Source organism: Ipomoea nil, unplaced genomic scaffold, assembly GCF_001879475.1.
Source record: "Ipomoea nil cultivar Tokyo-kokei standard unplaced genomic scaffold, Asagao_1.1 scaffold2216, whole genome shotgun sequence".
In the NCBI taxonomy this organism is placed as follows: domain Eukaryota; kingdom Viridiplantae; phylum Streptophyta; class Magnoliopsida; order Solanales; family Convolvulaceae; genus Ipomoea; species Ipomoea nil.
Genome location: NW_017618644.1, coordinates 420748 through 444954, shown reverse-complemented (window position 1 = coordinate 444954; position 24207 = coordinate 420748). Strand labels below are relative to the sequence as shown.

Genomic DNA, 24207 nt, shown 5'->3' with positions numbered 1-24207 from the left:
CCTGGGGATGTTGTTCTGCATACGGTGGACCTATGGATTCAGGTTCATGACCTACCAATGGGTTATAGCTCAGACAAAATACTCGAGCAGATTAAGAATCATCTTGGTACTTATTATTATTACTATTGAAAATTTATTATTATTAAATGAATAAACCCACAACTCCTTTACTAAATGAATAAACCCACAACTCGTTCTCCTTCTCCTTATCATTATTATTATTAAAATGACAAAACCACCCACCTGTATTATGAACTTAAATGTCAAACCCACACCCCAAATCAAATCAAATCACTAAACCCTCTGCCCTAATTCAGCGAAGAAATAGCGAGAAGCAGTGAAGAAAAAAATGAGCGAGAATCAAAGGCAAGAAGCAATGGGAAAGAAGAAGGGCGAGAATCAATGACAGCAAGAATGAAGATGATCGATTTGGGTTCATTTCATTCAATGTTTTTTTTTTTTGTTTTTGTTTTTGTTTTTTTTTTTTGTTTTTGTTTTTTGTTGTTGTTTTTGTTTTTACTTTTAATTTGTGAATAAAAATATAGTTTGTGTATTTGTTGTGTGTTCTGAACTTTGAGGATGAAGATCGGACTTTCGTGATAATTTGATAGTTTTTTCCATTTATTGTTTACTTTTAATTTGTGAGTTTAGATGTGTATTCTTGAGTGTTGTTCATGGCTGACAGTGAGAGGGGGAGAAGGGGAGAAAAGAAGAAGATTAATGGTAAATATGTCGTTTAGAAATTAAACGCAACTAGCCATCCAAAAATGTTGTCTCGCCCAGCATTTCAAAAATCAACTTATTGGGATGAATGAGCTGAAGAAAAAAGCTATTAACCAAACACTCACTTCAGCTGATTGGCTAAGTCAAAAAGTTAAAAATGGTCAAATCAGCTAAAATTTGGCTGATCAGCCAATAACCAAACACCCCCATTGTGAATGCTCGTTTTGTTTGTTTTTTTCTGTATAATATATTATAAATTAAGCCCTTAATTATGTGGTGCAAGTTGACAAGACTTATTAACTAGAAGTTGTTAGTCAATCAGGCTATGTGCCTAATATAAAACCTATAATGATGATATATATATATATATATATATATATATATATATATATATATATATATATATATATATATAATTAGGTTCTGGTGCGGTTGGTGCGCCCAGGTGCGGTTGTGCGGTTAAATATGAGTCGTTGATCTTGCTTAAATCAACATCCAAGATTACCAAAATTAAAAAAAAAAAAACACGGTGGCAATTTGGTAATTTTTGAATCTAGGTCAAATATAAGATGTGTGGGTTTGTGCTTAAGGTACGTGGGTTTTGTGCTTAAGGTGCGTGGATTTTGTGCTTAAGGTCCGTGGGTTTTGTACTTAATGTGAGTAGTTGTTGAAACTTAAGGTGCGTGGGTTTTGTACTTAATGTGAGTAGTTGTTGAAACTTAAGGTACGTGGGTTTTGTGCTTAAGGTGCGTGAATTTTCTGCTTAAGGTGCGTGGGTTATGTACTTAAGGTGCGTGAGTTCTGAACTTAATATGAGTAGTTGTTGAAACTTAAGGTGCGTGATATTTTTTTTCTTAAGGTGCGTTGTTTTCCTTCTTAAAGTGCGTGATTTGTATGCTTAAGGTGTGTCAGTTGTGTGAAACTTAAGGTGAGCTATTTTAAAACCTTAGGTGCGTGGTTTGTGTTCTTAAGGTGCTTTGTTGTGTGCTTAAGGTGTGTGGTTTGTGTGCTTAAGGTGAGTGATTTGTGTTCTTAAGGTGCTTTGTTTGTGTGCTTAAGGTGCGTGGGTTGCATGTGTACTTAAGGTGCGTCATGTTAATGCTTGAGGTGCGACAACCGCACGGGAAGTATCACCCGCACCTGAACCATTCCCTATATATATATATATAGCACATATAGTTTACGGTACTTAGGCCTGTGCACAACCCGACCCACCTGTTCAAACCGACCGACCCGACGACCGAGAGAGACCAACCCGGAATGACCCGAACCCGACTCTCATTACCCGATCCGCCATGCAATACGACGTCGGTTTAGAAGGTTCGGGTGGGGTATACAATTTTGCCAACCGACCCGTCCGAATACCCGAACTATCCTAGGGTTCCCTAAGGCTTTGTATTAAACGACGTCGTTCCATCAATGTATATATACATGCCTTCCAACACTTGGTCTTCATTATCTCATCTGCGCAGCTGACCTAGGGTTTGAGATCTGAGATCGCATCTCTCATTCTCTCGACTCTCAACTCTCTCAGACTCTCAGAGTCTCACTCTCTCAGAGTCTCAGACTCTCAGTTTCTCAGAGTCTCAGTTCTCTCAAGACTCATCAGTCATCTCTGATTCTGTAAATCCGTAAGGTAAATCTCTAATCTCTTAATCTCTAATATCTTAGTCTCTATTTCTCTAATCTCTAATCTCTTACAGTCTTACTCTCTAATCTGTAATCTCTAAATCTCTAATCTCTTAATCTCTATTGTCTAATCTCAGTTATTCTCAGGGTTCTCAGAATCGAAGCGTTGCAATCTCTAATCTCTAATCTCTAATCTCTTACTCTCTGTCTCTGAGAGTCTAAGTGGTGGAAGCTGTGGTGAACTGGTGATTAGAAGCCCTTGTTCTCCGGGGATTATTTGGGAGAAATCAAGTAAATCGTAAACCCTAGTTTATATTAAGAAAATGTTTGTGACTTTGTGTTATATTATATTATTATGATGATATGTGGTGAATATTTTGAGAAAGCAGTGTGAAATCGAAAACCCTAGTTTTATATATCTTCATTTATGTGAGATACTGAGATGTATTGTGTTCTGTCTTTTCTACAATGAGTCTGTGATGAATATTTGGTGATATATTCATATATTATGCTATTTGTTGGTAGAAGCCTTTTACAAACTGATTTCTAAGTGTTGATTTTGTGAAATCTGAATTTTATTCCATGCAAATTTGTAATCTACCAATCCGACTTAAAGGCTAAAATGTGAAATCTCCAGTGTGGGAATTTCCATTTATTGGTGGAAGCCCTTAACTCAAATCCAGATAATGATGATCTGGACTGAGTTCCTGAATCTGGATTTGTTTGTATAATTGTATATGTTATTATGTCTATCAGTTTATGGATGTATGACCCTTAATTGCTAATTGTTAAATCTGGAAAAATAATGACACAAACTACTATGTCCATGTGTCTGATTCTGGATATCTTTGTATGTTTAATTTTTTATTATGTAAATTATGTGGTAGTTTTAGTGTTAATGTGTTATGTCACACTCACACAAACTGAAAAGTGAAAACTGGTACCCATCTTTGTAGATGGAAAGTGCCACTCAAATGACTCAATCTGGACTTCCACCCTCAACTGAGGAGGGGCCTGGAGGAGTAACCCAAGGCACTGAGACAAATGCTCCTCAGCAGCCTGAGGTTAATCCTGCTGTTCCTGCACAGAAGAGGAAGAATGTAGAGTCTAGATCTAAGGTCTGGGAACATTTTGAAAAGATATATGATTCTGAAAACAAAGTAGTAAAGGGGAAATGTATATATTGTGCTAAAGTCTATCACTGTGAGAGTAAAAAGCATGGTACTACCTCTTTAAGAAATCATATGTTGGCTTGTCTAAAAAATCCACATTCTAAGGAGACTAGCCAGTCACTGCTTACTTTCACTGCTGTGACAACATTTGATACTCAAGGGGGTGGGGGTTCTGAAGGGGTTGTTGGGGAGTTAGAGACTTGGGTTTTCAATCAGGAAGCCATTAGGAGGGCATTATGTGAGATGATAATTATTGATGAGCTTCCATTTAGGTTTGTGGAGGGGCAAGGTTTTAAAAGGTTTATTTTGGTTGCTTGCCCTAGATTTTGTATACCTTCTAGGTGGACAATTTCAAGGGACATTTACCAAATTTACCTTGATGAAAGATTAAACCTCAAGAAGCTGTTTAGATTTAACACTCAAAGGGTCAGTTTGACAACTGATACCTGGACCTCTGTGCAGAGGATCAATTATATGTGCATTACAGCCCATTTCATAGATGATCAGTGGAAGCTGAATAAGAAAATCATATCCTTTGTCCCTATTTCTTCTCACAAGGGTGAGCATATAGCCAATGCATTAGAGAGTTGTTTGATTAACTGGGGGATTAGGGATGTTTTTTCTGTCACTGTTGATAATGCTTCTTCCAATGATACTGCTATGAGTTTTTTTAAGTCCAAATTGTTGTCATGCATGGGGTGCAACCACTGTTAGGAGTAAGTACATACACATGAGGTGCATAGCCCACATTTTAAACTTGGTGGTCCAGGATGGGTTAAGGTTTGCAGATAGTTCTGTTAAGAAGGTGAGGGATTCTGTTAGATGGATGAGGAACTCACCTGCAAGACTCAAAAAATTCAGAGATCTTGCAGAACTGCTTGGGGTGGAAGCCAAAAGTTCTTTACAACTAGATGTTCCAACAAGATGGAACAACACCTACATGATGCTTAGCACTGCCATACAATACAAGGCTGTGTTTGATGCATATTCATTGAATGAGCCCTCATTTGTTGCTGATCTGGGTGATTCTGTCCCTTCTTTTCTTGACTGGACTTCTGTTGAATGCTTGGTAGTTCTGTTGAAAGGGTTTTATGAGATGACAATTAGAATCTCTGGTTCTCTATATGTCACCTCTAACAGTTTCTTCAGTGAGATATCTGATTTGAGTTGCATGTTGAGTAGCATGATTGTTGCTGGTAGTGTTACAGAGGTAATGATTTTATATTTTTATCATTTTCAGTGGTTAATCTGATTATTTATGAATTTGTGAATGGCTGTTTGTATTTAATTCAATGTTTTCTTAGGTTATGGGATCCCAAATGAAAAGTAAATTTGAAAAAATGAATTCCTTGATCTTCTTTGCAAATATCTTGGACCCAAGAGATAAGTTGGAATATATGCCATACCAGTTTGATGAACTGTATGGTAAAGAGAATGGGAAGAAGTGTTTAGAGAATGTCCAAGCTGCCATGGTAGAATTGTTTGGTGACTATGCAGCAACCTACTCTGTCAATGTGCAACAATCATCTTCTGATTCATCTTCTGGTAGCCAACCAGATGTGCCTCCTATCCAGTCTCATGCCACAATTGGTAGACCTCAAAATATGTTAAAGAACAAACTAAAAAGGCAAAAATTGGAGGCTAGTGGAAGCTATAAAGAAACAGAACTTCAAGTTTATTTAAGTGAAAAAATTGTGGAGGACACTCCTGACTTTGATATCCTTAGGTGGTGGAAGCTAAATAGTGAGAGGTTTCCTACTCTCTTCAAAATGGCAAGGGATATCCTAGCAGTTCCTATTTCCACTGTTGCCTCAGAAAGTACATTTAGTACTAGTGGGAGGGTTTTAGATGCATTTAGGAGTTCTTTAACTCCTAAAATTGTGGAGGCCTTAGTATGTGCACAAGACTGGATGAGGTTACCAAATCAACCAGTTAAGGTTGAGGAAAATATTGATGATGTTGAAAAGCTTGAACAAGGTAATTTCTTTAAATGTTACATTCTGTTTTTAAATCTTTAACTTTGCATTTCAAATTAAAATTCTAACTTTGCACTTTGCACTTTGCAGACTTGGCTACTGGAGTAAGTCGATTTGGTACCACAGGATCTGGTGCTGCTGGTTTTCCCCTTCCTACCATTCCTGTAATGTTTTATTTACACTTACTTTTGATTTTAATTCCAATTGTTGGATTTGTTGGATTTGTTGCTTCCTATGGATTAAATGATTAATGACTTGGTAACTAACTAACAATTCAATTGTTGGATTTGTTGCTGCCTATGATAAGTATGAGTGTATGACCCCAGCAGTATCAGCCTACTGCCTATATGAATGTCATCTCATGATTCTCATCTGGTAATAACAGTCACTCTACCTTAGTCCCTTATTCTCAAGTGCTCAGTAATCAGTATGTTATTTCTCTTTAGTCTTTACTGATTTGGCTATGATGATGCTTCCACCATTGTCTGAAATGGTTTTGGGATGGTATGTTGCTCATTAGTTTTGGTTTGCATAATTGCATTCCAATACTAAAAGTAGCAATTTGCCCTCAATCTTACTTTGACATGAAAACATAGCAATCTGAGCCTTCCATAGTTAAATTTTTCTGCCCAACAGCCCCAATCCCCAAAGTATTTAATATGTTATATTTAACTTGTACAGGAAGATCAAGAAAGCTGAACTGCTGAAGGCTGAATAGACAATACATTATGATTATTGTATTTTTGTTCACAGGAAGATGTTGATTGGTGCAGTTTGCTGAATGCTCAATTGCTGAATAGACAATACATTATGATTATTTTTTGTTATCAGTTCATCATGATTGATGATTCAATGACTTTGTTTATCATTTTGTATTTTTGTCATTTGTAAGTACTAAGTAGTTGTAACTAACTAAGTAAGTACTTTGACTGTTTGACAGTTTGAAATCCATGATATGAAATTTTACTTAGTTTTTTTTTTTTAAAAAAAAATTGTTGAATATGAAATCCGAACAAACCCGAAGTTACATCCGAACCGTCCGATATCCGAACCAACTTAACCCGAATGGAGTATAGTACAACAAAAAAGTCGGATAGGATATTGATTTAGAAAACCGAAATCCGATCGGGTGGACTAGTTCGACACCCGAACCGTCCGAACCCGAATCGTGCACAGGCCTAACGGTACTTATGCTGTTCATAATAATACAAATACACCATCTAAGGTTCTGAGTCAAGTATGTGACAAAACGTCTAACGTTACTTTACAGGTCTATCGTTCAAGAGACAACACAACTGAAAGCACATCAATTACAACATCGCTTTCGCTTTCACTATTACAAGGGATTTGATTTCTTATAGGCTTTATTCAATTAAGGTTGTCCTTACCCCTGCAAACATCTCCCACTCTCAAAAATGGGTCCCACTTCTACATCATCCCATTTACAAATTATTTACTATTCACACTACATCCCTGCAAATTCAATCAACCTTCAAAAGTGGGCCCCAAAATATTAAAATAACATTATTTAATTACATTTAACTACTAAAAGTAAACAATCAAAAAAAATAAATAAATAAGAAAGTACTTAAAGCTGCCGCATGACACCTTTTAACAGCATTTGCAAACTTGCAACAGATGCAAGTTTGCAAATACTGTTCACTAACAAAAACAATTAACAAATGATGTGGCATTTGCCACATCATCTTGCCAATATGATATTGGCTGGGATAATCCCAGCCTTAACGTTAGACTGCATTGATATCTAGCGCTAGGTGCAATCTTGAGTCCAATCACTATGTAAGATCATTGCACACCTTGAATTGTGGGCTTTGCAGCCTTAGCCTTGGCTTCTTGGGCCCAACTATCTTCTACACCTTCCAAGCACAATGCCTTCTCAATATTATTGTTTTTCATTATATTTTATGGGATATTCATGGTTGAACATGTAATTAGCTGTACATATTTATGTATAGATGGGACTAGATTTTTCTAGCTTGAAGTGAATATCATAATTAGCTTAAATATAAGGATTTGATAGCAAGGAATGATATGGAGTGCTATCAACCAGAGAAGTATATTGCTTAGAAATATTGTGTCACATAATGAACGAAATTCTACTCCGTATTATTTAATTATAGGAGAGGTGATCTATGGAATACTTTGCTTCCTAATTGTATCACGAATAAATAATATTTATAATTTAACTAATTACGTCTTCACTTGGACACACTATAAACATATAATAATTAAATTATAACGACCATCAGGTTTATACTTTTTAACAAATTCGGGCAATGCCCTGCTAAAACAATTCCATACCAACCTTGTATGGGTCTTCTTAGTCCACTAAACCTCTACATCCAACCCAACTATGTGAAACTCATTGTTCACCAATCTAATACTTTTTTTTTGTCACCTTTAAACCTATTAGGCTCTTACATTCATCAAGCCAAAGTGAGAGGGTGAAGTTTTGTGCCCGTGATACGCCATTGATTGGCGATGATCCGACAACAAGAATGATGTATATTACCTTATATATATATATATATATATATATATATATATATATATATATATATATATATATATATATATATATATATATATATATAAAACTTGCATTGTACCCATGCAATGCACGATATAAAAATTACATTTTAATTAATTTTGAATTTTATTTTATTGTAATGCACAATAACGATTGTTCATTGTCATAATAAACTAAAAATATAACATCAAAATAGTTCATAATATGAAATTGCAAGTCCAACAAAAAAAAAACTTGGACATGGAAAATTTCATTTTATTTACAAATTAATAAAAACTTCATGGTAAACAATATTGGTTGTTGAAGTATAATTCTTATTCTGATCATTACAAATTAGAATATACAGTATAATATAATAAGAGAAAAAAATATAAACTTTGAAAACCTAATCATTTTGAAACGATAAACTTGAAAATTTCATTACACATTATTGAAAACTTCTTTGTACAAAACATTTTTAGTTGTACTTAGAAATGATACATTTTCGCCACAGATCAAAATTTGTAAACCCCTTGGATTACTAACTCTTGAGACTGCTATGTACATTTGGCCATGGTTAAAAACATGTCATTTCAAAAACAACCACACGTTTGAGAGTGTTTGACCTTGGCTTTTGTTTATTGTCATGGCATAAGATAGCAACAAAACAAAATACTTTTGTTCGAATTTGAACGACAATCTTGGATTCGACGGTGTTAACGACATTATGAGAATGAAGACCTTTGTTCCTGCATTTGCTGCACACATGATCTGGGCTTTCAAAACGTGTTCCGCCAATCTTGTTAGAATTAACCTTGTGCCATTATACAATCCTAATGTGTGACCAATATTTTTCAACAGCATAACAGGTGAACCCACTTTTAAAGTCAGAGCATGATTTAGTACTCCAGAGCAATGCAAACCATTTAAGAATTCTGTGGTGTGCAAATCCGATAACATATTTACATTTGAATCAGACTTACAAATCGAATCGCAGCACAAATATGTCCTACCTCCAGCATGATTCTTATCATTCACATATTGATTAATGCTATCTACCACATCCAATGTTGGAGACAAAATAACACTATTATGAAGATAAGTTAGATCACCGTTACCGCTTCGAAACAAAGGGAACATACTATCAACAATTGTAGCAATAAGATCATCATTACACTTCAGTAATAAGTTAAATGAGACATTTGATTGATCAACAATTTTTTATTATTATTTAGGTACCAAAAATTATACTAAATAAAATGACCTACTATTTTATATATCTTAAAATATGATATATAATTAAGATTATTTTATAACAATTTTATAATTAGCATATATGTAGATGTATAATCTACCTCTATAATATTACAAAATATATATAACTACTTATTGATTATGAAATTAAACTTAATAATATCTCTATAATATTAGAATAGTAACCTATAATAAGATATTAATAGCATAAACAATCAGGCCTAAATTTAATTTTTTTCCCCTAATGTTAAGCCCACTGCAGAATGGTATAATCCACTAAGCTGGCCCAAACATTGACCCGATACCAGCCCAAGAACCTAACCCAACAACACGACATATATAAGCTGGTCGGTACGCGTAGACCGCATTATCGTCGACCCTTCGCCTTCTCTCGCTTGTTCTCCATTCTCTCTATCTCTATTTGTAAATCTACATTGAACCCTAATATCTAACCTAATAGTTGCAGTTTTGGTTCTAGAATAGGAAAAATCTGGTGGTTTGGACACCCAATCATGATACTAGTTCAGATTGATTCTCTGAACTTCAACATTAGTTCACGGAGTTCCTGTAAGTGTGGCGTTGGATACGGCTAACATGTGGGTTCAGGTGTATGACTTGCCTCTAGGTTACACATCAGATAAGATTTTTTAGCAGATAGGGAAGTATCTGGGTTCCTATATTAAGGGTGATGATAGATTCGCGGGAGCACCATGGAAATCATTCTACCGTATTCGGGTTCCTATTCATGTGGAGACGCAGCTCAAACATCGGATGAAGTTTGTTAAACAAGACAAGACTACATGCTGGGTGTCGTTCAAGTATGAGCGGCTCTATAACTTTTGTTTCTTCTGTGGCATGCTCGGCCATGTGTATAAGTTTCTCCATGCTAGAGATGCTATGATTCCAGTGGTGGATTATCCGTACTCGGCTGAGCTTCGCGTGGGGGGTCGGCGAGGTCCGAGAGCGGTGGGGGAGAGTTGGTTGGTGCCGGTGGAGGGGCAGGCTGATGTTGATGGGCAGTTCGGGGCTGCTGTGGCGTATTGCTGGCGCAAGAATTAGCAGCTAGTCCAGCAGGTGGGAGGTAGTACATACATGGCAGTGGTGGCGGGAGTCTGACATGTCAGTGGTGGCGGTGGCAAAAAGACGTAGAGAGGGGGTGACGGGAGGAGGTAGGCGGTAGGTAGTACAGACACTATGATGACTGATGCTTCAAAAAACTTGTATGTGGCGGGTTTTAGATATCAGGCCCGCTCGTCCTCATGAGTACCTTTACTTGGAACTGTCGTGGCTTGGGCAATCCACGCACAATTCGTGAAGTTTTGGACCTAGCGTCCCGTAAGAATCCTGATTTTGTCTTTCTTATGGAAACTAAGGTGGGATGGTTTTGAAGGACTGTTTTATGTGGATAGTGTTGGAAGGAGTGGTGGTTTTGCGTTGTTGTGGAGGAAGAACAATTCTGCTCGGTTATTAAGTTACTCGAAGAATCATGTGGATGTTGAGGTGAGCTGTGTGTGTGGTATGGCTTGGCGTATGACTTGTTTCTATGGATTTCTAGAAAGGGAGAGGAGGAGGGAGTCTTGGGATATTCTCTATTCTTTGTCTCAGATATCTTCGCTTCCCTGGGTTATTTTGGGAGATTTCAATGCTCTCTTATTTCAGCAAGAGAAAGAGGTGGTAACCCACATCCAGCTGCTCTCCTACGCGGTTTTGGGGAGGTAGTTGATGCTTGTGGCTTGTCACAACTGCCTATGAAAGGGTATCCCTTTACCTTGGAGCATGGTAGGGGAACATATGGGTGGATTGAGGAGAGGTTGGATAAGGTTCTGGCCTCAGTTGATTGGTGTTGCATGCATGGAGGAGTTACTATGGAGAATATTCTGACTAGAGCTTTTGACCATTCGGCAATTTTTATGGATATTAATCAAAGAAGTGGTTGTGGTGGTGGGGCCATAATCGGTTCCGGTTCGAAATGGCTTGGCTGCTTGATGAGGGGTATAGGGAGGTGGTGGAAATTGCATGGCAGAATGGAAGGAGTGGTGGATTGCTGAGTTGTTAGCAGTACTGTGGGGAGAGGTTAGTGCAATGGGGAGGTGATCATTTTCATAAATTCGGGGACCGCATCAAGCAGCCCCATCAGGATTAGCTCTTGCTTAGGTCGCGTAGGGCTGCCAGCGGCTTGAGGCACAGTTGTGCCAGTTGGAGGCCCATGAAGATTATTTTGGAGACAGCGAGCGAAACAACATTGGTTGAAGGGGGCGGACGCCAACACCAAATTCTATCACAGGTATGCTTCTGCTCGTAGAAAGAAAAATATGATTTCTAGATTAAAAAATGATGCTGGAGTATGGGTGGAGGGGGATGTCATGAGGTCTGTTGTGTTAGATTATTTTAATGATATTTTCTGTACAAGACATCCTACTTGTGAGGATCCTTTGTTTGCTACTGCATCCTCTCGTGTCTCCCCTAGCCAGAATGTTATTCTTCTCAAACCTTTTGTGCTTGAGGAGGTTAAATCTGTTGTGTTCTCTATGTTCCCTGATAAGGCCCCAGGTCCAAATAGCTTAAATCCGGGCCTCTATCAGCACTTCTGGGATGTGGTTGGGGAGGATGTATATGGTTTTGTGCTACAATGTTTGAATTCCTATTCCTTTCCCGAGGGTCTTAACGATACTAACATTGTTCTTATTCCTAAGAAGCCGGTTCCTAATTTTGTTGCTGATTTAAGGACAATAGCTTTGTGTATTGTGGTCTACAAAATCATGGCTAAAATGATAGCTAACTAAATGAAACCACTCCTGGGCAGTCTTGTTTCTAAGTCCCAGAGTGCTTTTATTCCTGGGAGGCTTATTACGGATAATATTCTTGTGGCAGCAGAGATTGGACATTACCTTAATAGGAAATAGTGTGGTGTCGTAGTATGGTGGGCTTTAAAGTTGGATATGGCAAAGACCTATGATCGTATGGAGTGGCCGTTCCTGAAAAGGATGCCGTGGGTTTTGGGGTTTGATGACAGGTGGATGGATTTAATTATGCTATGTGTGACCACCGTTACCTACTCTGTTAATATTAATGGGGTCTGTGGTGGACGGGTTACCCCTTCTCGGGGCATCAGGCAGGGTGATCCTCTCTTTCCCTATCTGTTTATTATTTGTGCTGAAGGTCTGTCTATGCTGTTATAGAATGCTAAGAATTGTGGTTTGATTCATGGTTGTAGAGTGGCCAGTGGAGCCCTGCCTATTTCTCATCTTTTCTTTGCAGATGACAGTCTCTTGTTCTTTAGAGCTAATGCCCAGGAAGCCAGAGCTGTGAGGCAATGCTTGAATACTTATGAGAATTTATCAGGTCAGGCTGTTAATTTTCACAAGTCTAGTATTTGCTTTAGTAAGAATACGTCTGTGGAAGACAGTGAAGAGGTAGCAGCATTGTTAGGTGTGATTCAGGCTCCTAACTTTGGGAAGTATCTGGGCCTACCATCATTTGTGGGCAGGAATAAAAAAGCTGCTTTTGCATACATTGAGGATAAAATAAAACAGAGGATCGGATCTTGGAATAAGAAATTGCTTTCGCAAGCTAGTAAGGAAATTTTCTTGAAAAGTGTGGCTCAGTCTATGCCTACCTTTTCTATGATTGTTTTTTTGCTCCCTATTCCTGTATGCTTATCTATTGAAAGGACTATGAACAGGTACTGGTGGGGTGCTGGTAATGGTAGGGGAATCCATTGGAAGGCTTGGGACCGGCTTTGTATACCTAAGAAGTTTGGGGGTATGGGATTTAAAGAACTTCGTGCTTTTAACTTGGCTATGCTAAGGAAACAAGCCTGACGTTTTTTAACTGACCCTGATTCACTAGTTGCTAGGGTGTATAAGGCTCGCTTTTATCCTAAGCCTACTTTCTATGACGCATCTCTGGGTAGTTGCCCAAGTTTTTGCTGGCGCAGTATTATGGCAGCTCATGGTCTGGTTTGTGGTGGTATAAGGAGAAGGATAGGCAAGGGTAAGACTACAGTAATCTGGGAACATCCTTGGTTACCTGATGAGCCAAGTCCCATGATTCAAACTATTATGCCGGATGAATTAAGGGGAACACTGGTCTCAGGATTAATTGATCAAGAAACTGGTAATTGGGTTCCCCATATTTTATCTTATTTGTTTGATCCTCAGGATGTGACTCATATTGCCATGATACCAGTCAGTCCAGATTATGATGACTCGTGGTTTTGGTTCTAGGATCCAAGGGGTTGCTACACAGTGAAAGGAGGATATAGACACATTATTGGTGTAACACCCCTAAATTTTAAAACTTTTAATGCTTATGAAATAAAGGCAATACTATCATTAAATCCCAAACAGAGCATAACTAAACATAATTGTTGTGGTGCTATGCCACATCTGAGCTAGAGAACTCAGATGCACAGGCTAAACTATCCAAACAGTAGAAATCCTCAAATCAATGTTAAGTACATCATCATGGCACGCAGGCCGATAAAAGAACTAAACTAGCTAAGCCACGGGTCCAACTAGCGCGCTCCGGAGCTACTCATTTGTGCCTGAAAGCCAAATATATCTGTTCAGCGAATAATGCTGGTAACCCACTCCAACGCGTAAAATACAATATAGGTAGATATATATATAAGGAAAACCATTTTGAAGCCAGAATGAATACATATATACTTATGAAACTCTAATTTAAAATCGAGAATAGACTCAATCAAGCAAGGGTAGGCACATTCAACAGAATTAATCACGCATATAAAGATACTAGCATGCACCCTAAGGTCACAAGACAATTTCTTATCAATCATATCAGTATTTAATCCCTATTTCCAACACGTAAACACATTTAGTGGTGCCGTAGGACCAATCGCATGCCCATACATGAGGGTCAGCGCATATAGCTCTGACACGGCCCCGAAGCACCCTGCTTGTACCGCAGCACAAGGAGATTGATCGCAACCAATCGATGAACCGCAACTCATTTATAACGTTTGATCACAACCAAACGGTGGACAACAGCCTGAATAATATGTATATCTGATCGCAACCAAATTATGGACCGCAGCCCCATATATATATATATATATATATATATATATATATATATATATATATATATATATATATATATATATATATAAAACAGCCGATGGTTCTCAACTCATCCAACTGCCTGTATAGCCAATTGATCGCAACCAATTGGGGTATCATGCACAAATAACACATAGTCAAGCACATGCAACCCACATTAAAACATAAGGAGGGGGAAATCATAGGGGATAACTTATGCGTGGTCAACCACATTACTCGAGACACGCCTAAGGGTTCATGCACCTTCCTCCTAGGCCAATGGGATACCAATTCGACTAGCATGCAATACACAAGACTCTTTTATCCTACGAATGGTACCCGATACATCGAACTAGACTCAGGCACGACAAACGGGGTCCAATGGGACGCCACGGGACACGGGGAAACATCAAATGGGAAAAACACCACAATCCACACTGGGATTCCAGCGGGTGGCCGGCGAGTGGAGGGCCACCCGCCGGCGGCAGATCACGAGGCAGCGGGTGCCCGGTGGGCAATCGCCTGCCCGCTGCCAGGCGGTCTTATGGGGCAGCGGGTAGGTGGCGGGTACCCTTGCCCCCGCCTACCCCCACTGACTCCTATGTAATAATTCGGTCGCGGGATCCCTCGTGAAACCCGACACCATGTCCAGACACATTTAAATACAAACGGTGACACCACGTAATCAAGTAATGGATTAAAACCAAGAATAACATTAAATACATCCTAACACGACTCCTAAACATGCCAAGACTCAATATCCGATCATGCAAAATCCCACCCAAACATACCAAGAATACCACAATACGAAATCCACGTTTTAACCCTAGGGCTCTAGTCATAATTAAACATAAGATCATTTATATAATTTATCTTAGAATCAAGAACATCAAGATTGTCACATAAGCATCAAGATCAACATATAAACATCATGATGATCTCATAAACATCAAGATTATCTCATAATTATCATATCAATCTCATGAAAAGCCTTATCAAGACGCAAACACAGAATCACATATCAAAGGAGCCAATGAAAGAGATTATAGCAAGGAAAATAGATTTTGTTGAGACATGGGTTACCTCTTAGCCTTAATTAAAATCATTGGCTACTAAGGTTCTTTCTCTAAGATCTCCTCTTCGTGATTTCTCCTACGTTTGGTGGAATCTATTGTGGTGTGATTTCTAGGTACCTCCTAGGTCCTTATATATACTTAAGAGTCCTAACTAGGGTCTGAATGGTAGGGATTTACTTATTCTACTCCTTATAGGACTAAGGGTTGGTTTAGGGATAAGGATTCATGATCCATGGTGGACCCTTCTCAATTAATTTAGGGGATTCAGTTCTCTTTTAATGGTAAGCAATTAAATAATTAGTTTGTGTTAGAGGCCGTAACACGGGGTGTTACAATTGGCAATTATGAGGATGTCCCGGGAACTTTGATAAATGGATTTCTATTTAGAAACTACATATTCCCCCTAAGTGGAAAACTTTTATCTGGAGAGCCCTCAATGATATTCTACCCACCACTATGAATTTGATTTAAAGATAGTAGACATTGATTCTACATGTCCCAAATGTGCTCTTACTCATGAAAATGTTATGCATGCTTTAGTATTGTGTGAATACTTTAATTTTGTTTGGCATGGGTCTTCCATCACCAACACAAATTTTTTTTTCGATTCTTTTCAAATTTGGATGAGAAATATTTTGTGCACTCTGTCTATGGAAAATGTTGAACTTGTTGTGGCTGTACCAGATATGGTGAGCTAGAAACCAGTGTGTGTGGGAGTTGTATTTGCCGACGCCGAATATGCTTTGGAGGGGAGCCCACACTGCGCTGTCGAACTAGAGGAGTGTGCATCAGCGTAGTCAGCAGGAGCCTAGCGTTGCTGTGCCGTCCCAGCCGTCGTACCGTCCCAAGTGTTACTTTGATGCAGGCTTCATGCATGCTACGGGTGCGGCTTCTTTTGAGGCTGTGTTATTGGCTCACGACAGACGTTTCTTGGCTGCATGTAATGGACGCCTTGCGGAGTGTTTTTCACCTTTGATGGTGGAGGCCCTAGCGTGTAAGGAAGTATTCTATTGGCTAAAGGATCGTAATGTGGTTGCGGTTGACTTATTCACGGATTGCTCGGAGCTTCGTAACAGTCTGTTATCAGTTCATGTGTCATTCCTGTCCTATGTAGGGGTTACCATTGATCGGTGTAGAGCGACCATGTACTCGTTAGATTACTGTTTTGTTAGTTTGATTTCTAGAGCTTTAAATTTACATGCTCATACTATTGCTGCAGCAGCCTTTACTTAGGCTAATTCGCTGTACTGGGACTCTGTCCCTCCTGACTCTATTGTTGCTTTCATTCATTAATATATTGTAACTTTAAAAAAAAAAAACAAGTTACTAGCATAACACATTGATAGTATTTTAAGTGAATATTAAATTTCTAAGTAGAGAGGATGCGTTGTGCCGAATAAATTCAGTCATGTTTACAAAGAAATAAGATATTCACTAAAAGAATAAAATGCATGCACAACAGAAAATACAGATAAATCATGAATAAAAATAATGTACCCTATCTATTAAAATAATGTACCTAATGACAATAAATAATGTACCATAATAAAAAACAGAACTTTGAAATTAGAATGCACACAGAAATAATACATTAAAATAATGTACCTAATGCACAAAAATAATGCACCTCAATGACAAACACAATATTCACATAAGAAAGTATACATAAGTCATGCATTAAAATAATGTACCCTGTGGATTAAAATAATGTACCTAATGCATGTAAATAATGTACCTCTATCAGAAATACAACTTGATACTATTCAATGGCATTACATTAATCCTAATCGATTTAGATGGTAATTCTAACTTTTATCACTCTTTTCTCCAAAAAAAAAAAAAAAAAAAAAAAAAAAGGAGATAAGTACTTGCATTGAGATAAATTTTTAGAAGCACAAACCAATTCCCTTTAAAGAAACCAAAAAACAAAAACTAACATACAAATATATTAAATAGATCTACTAGTTGTGTCATTCTAAATATTATTGAATGCCCATATTTGTGAAATCCAAGTTTGAGTGTTAGGAGTCAATGCACCAATATCTCATCTAACAGACTGTTGGTCCCAAAAGAGGTAAGGTGAAAGTCTAGAGGGGGGGGGGGGGTGGGTGAATAGACTTTCAAACTTTTTCGCACAGCACAACAATTGCTAAGCCAGAGATAAACCAAAACTCTTAACTAGATTGTTAGAGTATGGTGCACAGCGGAAATAAATAAACATAAAGTGTGTGTGAGATTGTGTGAGCAGTATATCTCGTGTAGAGCGAATATGTAAAGAGCGGTAAGTAAAGAAAGCAGTAAAGAACACAAGACAATTATAGTGGTTCGCGAGGTGGTGTAATCCTCCTACTCCACTTGCTCTTATCTCCAAGAGCAATTCACTATATCTACCACTCCTTGGTTCCAAGATACAATGAATTTCCGTGATCTAGTGCTTTGATCACAAAGCCCGCACTAATCACGCCCAGTGACACCACACTGCTGCTTCGGGTTTCACGTCGCCGCGCTACTATCCCAGGATTTCACGACTCCGCGTTACTTTCCCCCCGTCTTCCACACTCCGGTAGAAACGTATCCCATGATCTGGTGCTTTGATCACCAAACCCAAACCAATCACGCCCAGTGCCTCCGACACTGCTGCTTCGGATCTCACAGCTCCGTGTGACAATCCAGGATTTCACAGCTCCGTGCTACTTTCCTCCCTTCTCTTGTTTTGCTCCAAAACAAGTGTTGTCTTGCTTCCAACTTCTGAGACTCTGTAGATGATCTTCAATGATGCGCAGGTCTCTTTGATGAAGATAAACACTCTGGAATGATTTCTCTTGATAGCTCTGAGTGTTTTCTCTCTGTGAATATATCAAGTAAAGCACTTGATATTTTTGCTCTGCTTTGCTCTGTTTAAGAACTCTCAGAATATTTCTCTTTTGAAGCTCTCTGAGTTCTTTTTCTTTTCTCACTTCTCACTTGAAGATTTTTGGTATGCTCTGTACCAAATGAGATTTTTGCTCTATGCTCTTTTCAAGCTTAATTGCTCTATTCGATCTCTTGATGAGTTTCGAATTTTCTGCTCTCTTGTTCGTAAGTTCCCCATCTTCAAGTCTTCATATCTTCATCATTTTATAGCTGGTAATGAGAATCTGTCTGTTGGAAAGAGACGCTCTCATTTTTGAAATCTTGTATCTTTTTGTCAGAGATCTTATCTTATCCTCTGCAAAGATGTCAGAAAGGATAAGCTAGCCGTTGTTAGAGCTTCATCTCCATGTAAATGGGTTCTCAAACTTCATCTGATATTTCCTCTGGTTTTACGTTGAGTGTGAATATCTGGGTGTAGAACGGCTTCTCTGATTAGCTCTGAAGTGGTCTTTGTATCTTTGGGATTTAAAAATATTCATCAATTTAATCTCATACTAGTTAAACTAGTATTTTTTCTTGTGAGAATATTTTCACTGTAAGTTCATCTTCATCTTCTTCATTCTCACGTTTGGGTGTTCTCATACTTCAAACTGGCTTTGAACTTCCACCCAATTTGAATTTCTCCTTTGTAATTGGCTCCCAAACTGCTCCTGGTGCTTTCAATTGCTTCCCAATTTGAATTGTTGACTTTGACTTCGAAATTGGCTCCCAGACTTCTCCTGGTATTGAATTTCATCTCAATTCAATTTGATCTCCATGTCTTCTTTGAATCGGTCCCCAACTTGAAATTGCATCCCATACTACAACCTCAATTGGCTCCCAATTTCAATTCTACATTGGCTCTACTACAACCTCAATTGGCTTCCAATTTCAATTCTACATTGGCTCCTATCTTGAATTCTACATTGGCTCCCATCTTGAATTGATTCTCATGTGAAACTTGCTCCCAATTTCAATTGATTTCAATTTCTCTGAAACTAGCTCCCAATTTCAATTGCTTCGAACTAGCTCCCAATTTCAATTGCTATGAAATCGCCTCCCAATTTCAATTGATTTCAATTTCTCTTAAACTAGCTCCCAATTTCAATTGCTTTGATTCTCATGTGAAACTTGCTCCCAATTTCAATTGATTTCAATTTCTCTGAAACTAGCTCCCAATTTCAATTGCTTCGAACTAGCTCCCAATTTCAATTGATTTCAATTTCTCTGAAACTAGCTCCCAATTTCAATTGCTATGAAATCGCCTCCCAATTTTAATTGATTTCAATTTCTCCCAATTTCAATTGATTTCAATTTCTCTGAAACTAGCTCCCAATTTCAATTGCTATGAAATCGCCTCCCAATTTTAATTGATTTCAATTTCTCTTAAACTAGCTCCCAATTTCAATTGCTTCGAACTACCACCCAAGTGAAATTGCTTCCCAATTTCCACATTTCAATTGTTTCGAACTACCACCCAAGTGAAATTGCTTCCCAATTTCCACTTGTAATCGTCGAACTACCACCCAAGTGAAATTGCTTCCCAATTTCCACATTTCAATTGTTTCGAACTACCACCCAAGTGAAATTGCTTCCCAATTTCCACTTGTAATCGGCGCCCAAAGCTTAAACTAGCGCCCAACTCCAGATAAAATTTCCACTTGTAATCGGCGCCCAAAGCTTACACTAGCGCCCAACTCCATCAGATTAATTTAATTTGGCTTCTCAAGTTTTACCTTGTAAAATTATTAATGGTGAGTTTTGAACTTGAGCCATTTCGCATAATATACCAAACATCATCCACTTCGTCCATACAGCTTTTAATTAAATCTCCAATCATATTTGATGTACTCCTTTCTTTCCATAGATGTTTGATCTCCAAGTCAATTTCTTGCATTCTTCCAACATTAATTTTCTTCACAAAAATTCTTCTGGGATATCTTCTTTGAGTAGCATTGACGTGAATTATTGTATCATTCATCTTCTTCTTCAATTTGTCATTTTCTCCAGACAAATTCTTAATTTTCGGCTTTATATCTTCTTCTTCTATTTTCATCCATCTTCCTCTGTTTTTCTCTTTTCATAATTAAATAATTTCCCGATCATGGTCTAAGACTCTACTAGACCTATAAAATAAAATTGGGAGATCTACAAATACAAATTTGGCATATCAAAACCATTACACTTTATTCCTAACACAGACAATTACGGTTATTCATTGTTATTACAACAAATTGCACCCCTCTGATTTGGTTCTTTCAAATGTCCAACCAATTGGTTTGTTTTATTGCTAACATACTGATTCAAGATCACTAGAGTACAATTCAATCACTGTAAAAGGCACACACTGATAGATTTGCAGGGAGATTCCTATGCATAAAAACATGCCTAGTGAACCATTTTCACAGGAAGCATTAACATATGATAAATGTGAAGAATGATGAGCAAATACTTTATTGTAACACAAAAAACAATAAAAAAAAAAAAGAAGAATTATTCCATCAATATAATTAAAACACAACTAATAATAATTAAATAATAATCAACAACTTAAAAAAAAAAAAAAAAAATCTGGAATAGAAAAACTCTCATCCATAGCATTAGAAGAACTAGCATGAACTCTAATTGGTGAACTCTCATCAGCTGCACCCACAGATTGACAGAAGTGTCATCAACTGAAAATAATTTTCATTTAACATATAAATAATATACCTAATAAATACATTAAGCATGTTCAACAATGTAGTATAATATACACGAAAATAATGTACATGATGTGCAAAAATAATGTACCCTTAGGCCTTATCTAACCAACTAAACAAATCCTAGACACAATAGATCCAAGCATTGCGAAAAATAAACCTAGAGTTGATTCAACATCAATTGGAGAAATCGATTCAATATCAATCTAAGCATTGACTCCTACAATATAAAAAAAAAAATACAATATAAATCAAAATCCATATTAAAAAGGAAACTTAAATTGCATATAAATAAAATACAAACCTGTAATATCATCATATAACTCGATTGCATCAATTATGTCGTTTGAATCACTGATGTTATCCATGATGCACGATGCGAATTCAATGACGGAGAAGAAGCAATCAGAGGGAAGAGGAAAATTGCAGAGAAAGAAGCAAATAACGATGATGGTGAGATGGAAATCGCAGAGGAGAACGAAGAAGAAAATCGCAAGATGATGGCGAGATGGAAATCACTAGGAGTGTGCAAACTTCGGATAATTTTTGGTTAATCGACCGAACCGACAAAGTTCAGTTAACCGTTTTTTAACCGATTTTTTTTATTCGATTAATGGTTAAAGGATTTTTAAAACTTCGTTTAGCGGTTAATTCAGTTCGAAAGTGTCAATTAACCATTCGAAGTTTTAAATATATATAAAAAAATAAATATATAATGTTAAATGTAAGTATGTAGCTCTACTGCTCGTATCCCACCGAAATTAGAAATCAAAATTATCAACTCCCTAATGAATTTATTATTATATGTATTATTTTAATTAGATTTATTATTATAGGTGTTATTTTTAAGATTTTAAATTTTGACTTAAAAAGTTCGGTTAATCGGTTAACCGAAAAAAATTCCGGTTCGGTTAATTCGGTAACACAAACTCCGGTTTAGTTAACGGTTAAAGGTTTAAAAATTTCGGTTAAAACGGTGCGGTTAACCGAACGCACATCCCTAGAAATCGCAGAGGAGAGCAAAACAGGGAGCGAAGGATTGAAATCGCAGAGAAGGAAAGAATGACCGATGAAGGAGAGGAAACAAATGAGTAACGGCACTAACGAGATCAAAACCTAAAGCAGTGAATTTTTTACTTTAGGTATTAAACGGTGGCATTTTGGATCTTGGTCCATGCAATAATTTGCCGTGCAATCGTTATGCTATGGATCCGTGTCCAGCATTGTCGTTAGTGGCACCATTCTCTTTCACAATTTTTTTTTAAAAAAATTTCAGACTACTTTGTTATAGGAGTATATGTTCATAATTTTATCACTATATGTTCATAATTGTAAGTTCATAAATCATAATGTCAGAGCTCTGTGTTCATAATTGCATCACTGTACATTCATAATTGCATAACTGTACATTCATAATTTCGTAACTGTACATTCATAATTCAATGACTGTAAATTCATAATTTTCGAAACTCTATGTTCACAATTTTAGAGCTCTATGTTCATAATTTTATCACTATATGTTCATAATTGTAAGTTCATAATGTCAGAGCTCTGTGTTCATAATTTCATAACTTACATTCATAATTCCATAATTGTACATTCATAATTGCATAACTGTACATTCATAATTCCATAACTAGTTTTCAAAAAAAAAAATAATTCCATAACTGTACATTCATAATGCCACAAACGAATAACGCCGTTAACAGCGAGACAAAATCAATTTTTTTTTTTTAACTGAAAGACCACATTTTCCCTTAAAATGGCGTCGTTTTGAACTCGTGTCCACAATGTATTGTGGACACGAGTCCACCGCATAATTTGCCTTTGCCGTGAAGGAAGGCCTTGGGCCGTGTGTTTCTTTACCTTTGGGCCTGTTGATATGTAGCTTAGGCCTTTTGTTGTTTAGTCCTTTTGGACCTTTTCATTGTTAGGGCCTTGCCCGCCCCTTGAATAACAATCAGTTTAGGCTATACTTAGCCCTTTTATTTGTAAGGCCTTTGAGCCCGAGTAGACTTACGCCGCAAATTATGTCGTGGAATCGTGTTCACCGAGAATGGTGAACACAAGTCAAAACGATGTCGTTTTTAGGCAAAAAAAATAAAAATCATGGATGTGGAGTTAACGGCGCGTTACTGATCAAATTATGAATTTTCTGTTATGAGATTATGAATTTTATGAAAATTCATAATCTCATAACAGAAAATTCATAATCTCACAACTGAAATTCATAATCTCATAACAGAAAATTCATAATCTTATAACAGAAAATTCATAATCTTATAACAGAAAATTCATAATCTCATGGTTCCAAAGTGAATGTGTAGGCATGGTTCCAAAGTGAATGTGCATGCATGGATTCATAATTTATGAATGTCCGAAACTCCGAAATTATGAATGTAATGAAAATTCATAATCTCATAACAGAAAATTCATAATCGCATAACAGAAAATTCATAATCTCATAACAGAAAATTCATAATCTCATGGTTCCAAAGTGAATGTGTAAGCATGGTTCCAAAGTGAATGTGTAGGCAGTCACGTAATTAATTAATTAAAAAAAAAAAAAAAAAAAAAAAAAAAAAAAAAAAAAAGAAAGAAAGAAAGATAACGGTACACTAACACCGTTGGAACCGTGTTCACCATGAATGGTGAACACGATTCCATGGCATAACCTCTGGACTTACGCTATTTTAGCCCTTGTTGTTGGTTAGGGCAAATTATTCTATGGATCATAGTCCACATAATTGTGTGGAAGCTCCTGCTCCCGTATTTGTGTATACGCCATAATACAAATCATTTCGCCCGATATTACTGGCATTCCATGGAATCCATCCTTCTGGATCTATTAAACTATCCAGTGTGGATTCCATGGTGACAGCGTATTGCCTCCACTGCCCTAAGTAGGTTTTAACCGATACTAGGGAGCCCTGACTGTACAGTTCTGTATGCAAATTCCTTGCATATGCACAGTAGGATGGCTCCGGCCTTGGGCCGTGATGACGTTGATCACTTTTGGGTATCTTGCATATATCTGGCTGTTCCGGATGACGACCACACCGTAGCCAAATATAAAATCCATAGTGCTGATATGTGGCATTCGCGGAAGAATAGATCGCCACCGCCCAAAAAGGTGTGTGCTGGTAGCCCTCAAACCCACATTGGTAGAAGACTGACCTTTTGGAATCTG

General features: G+C 37.4%; 1 long non-coding RNA gene across 1 annotated transcript; it reads left to right on the top strand.

The window, feature by feature from the left end:
* Positions 1 to 262: 262 nt before the first annotated feature.
* On the top strand, positions 263 to 23767 carry LOC109150176. The gene is made up of 3 exons (XR_002049093.1): positions 263 to 433; positions 16255 to 16256; positions 23756 to 23767. It is a non-coding gene; the product is annotated as an uncharacterized LOC109150176 (long non-coding RNA).
* The last annotated feature ends 440 nt before the right edge of the window (positions 23768 to 24207 follow it).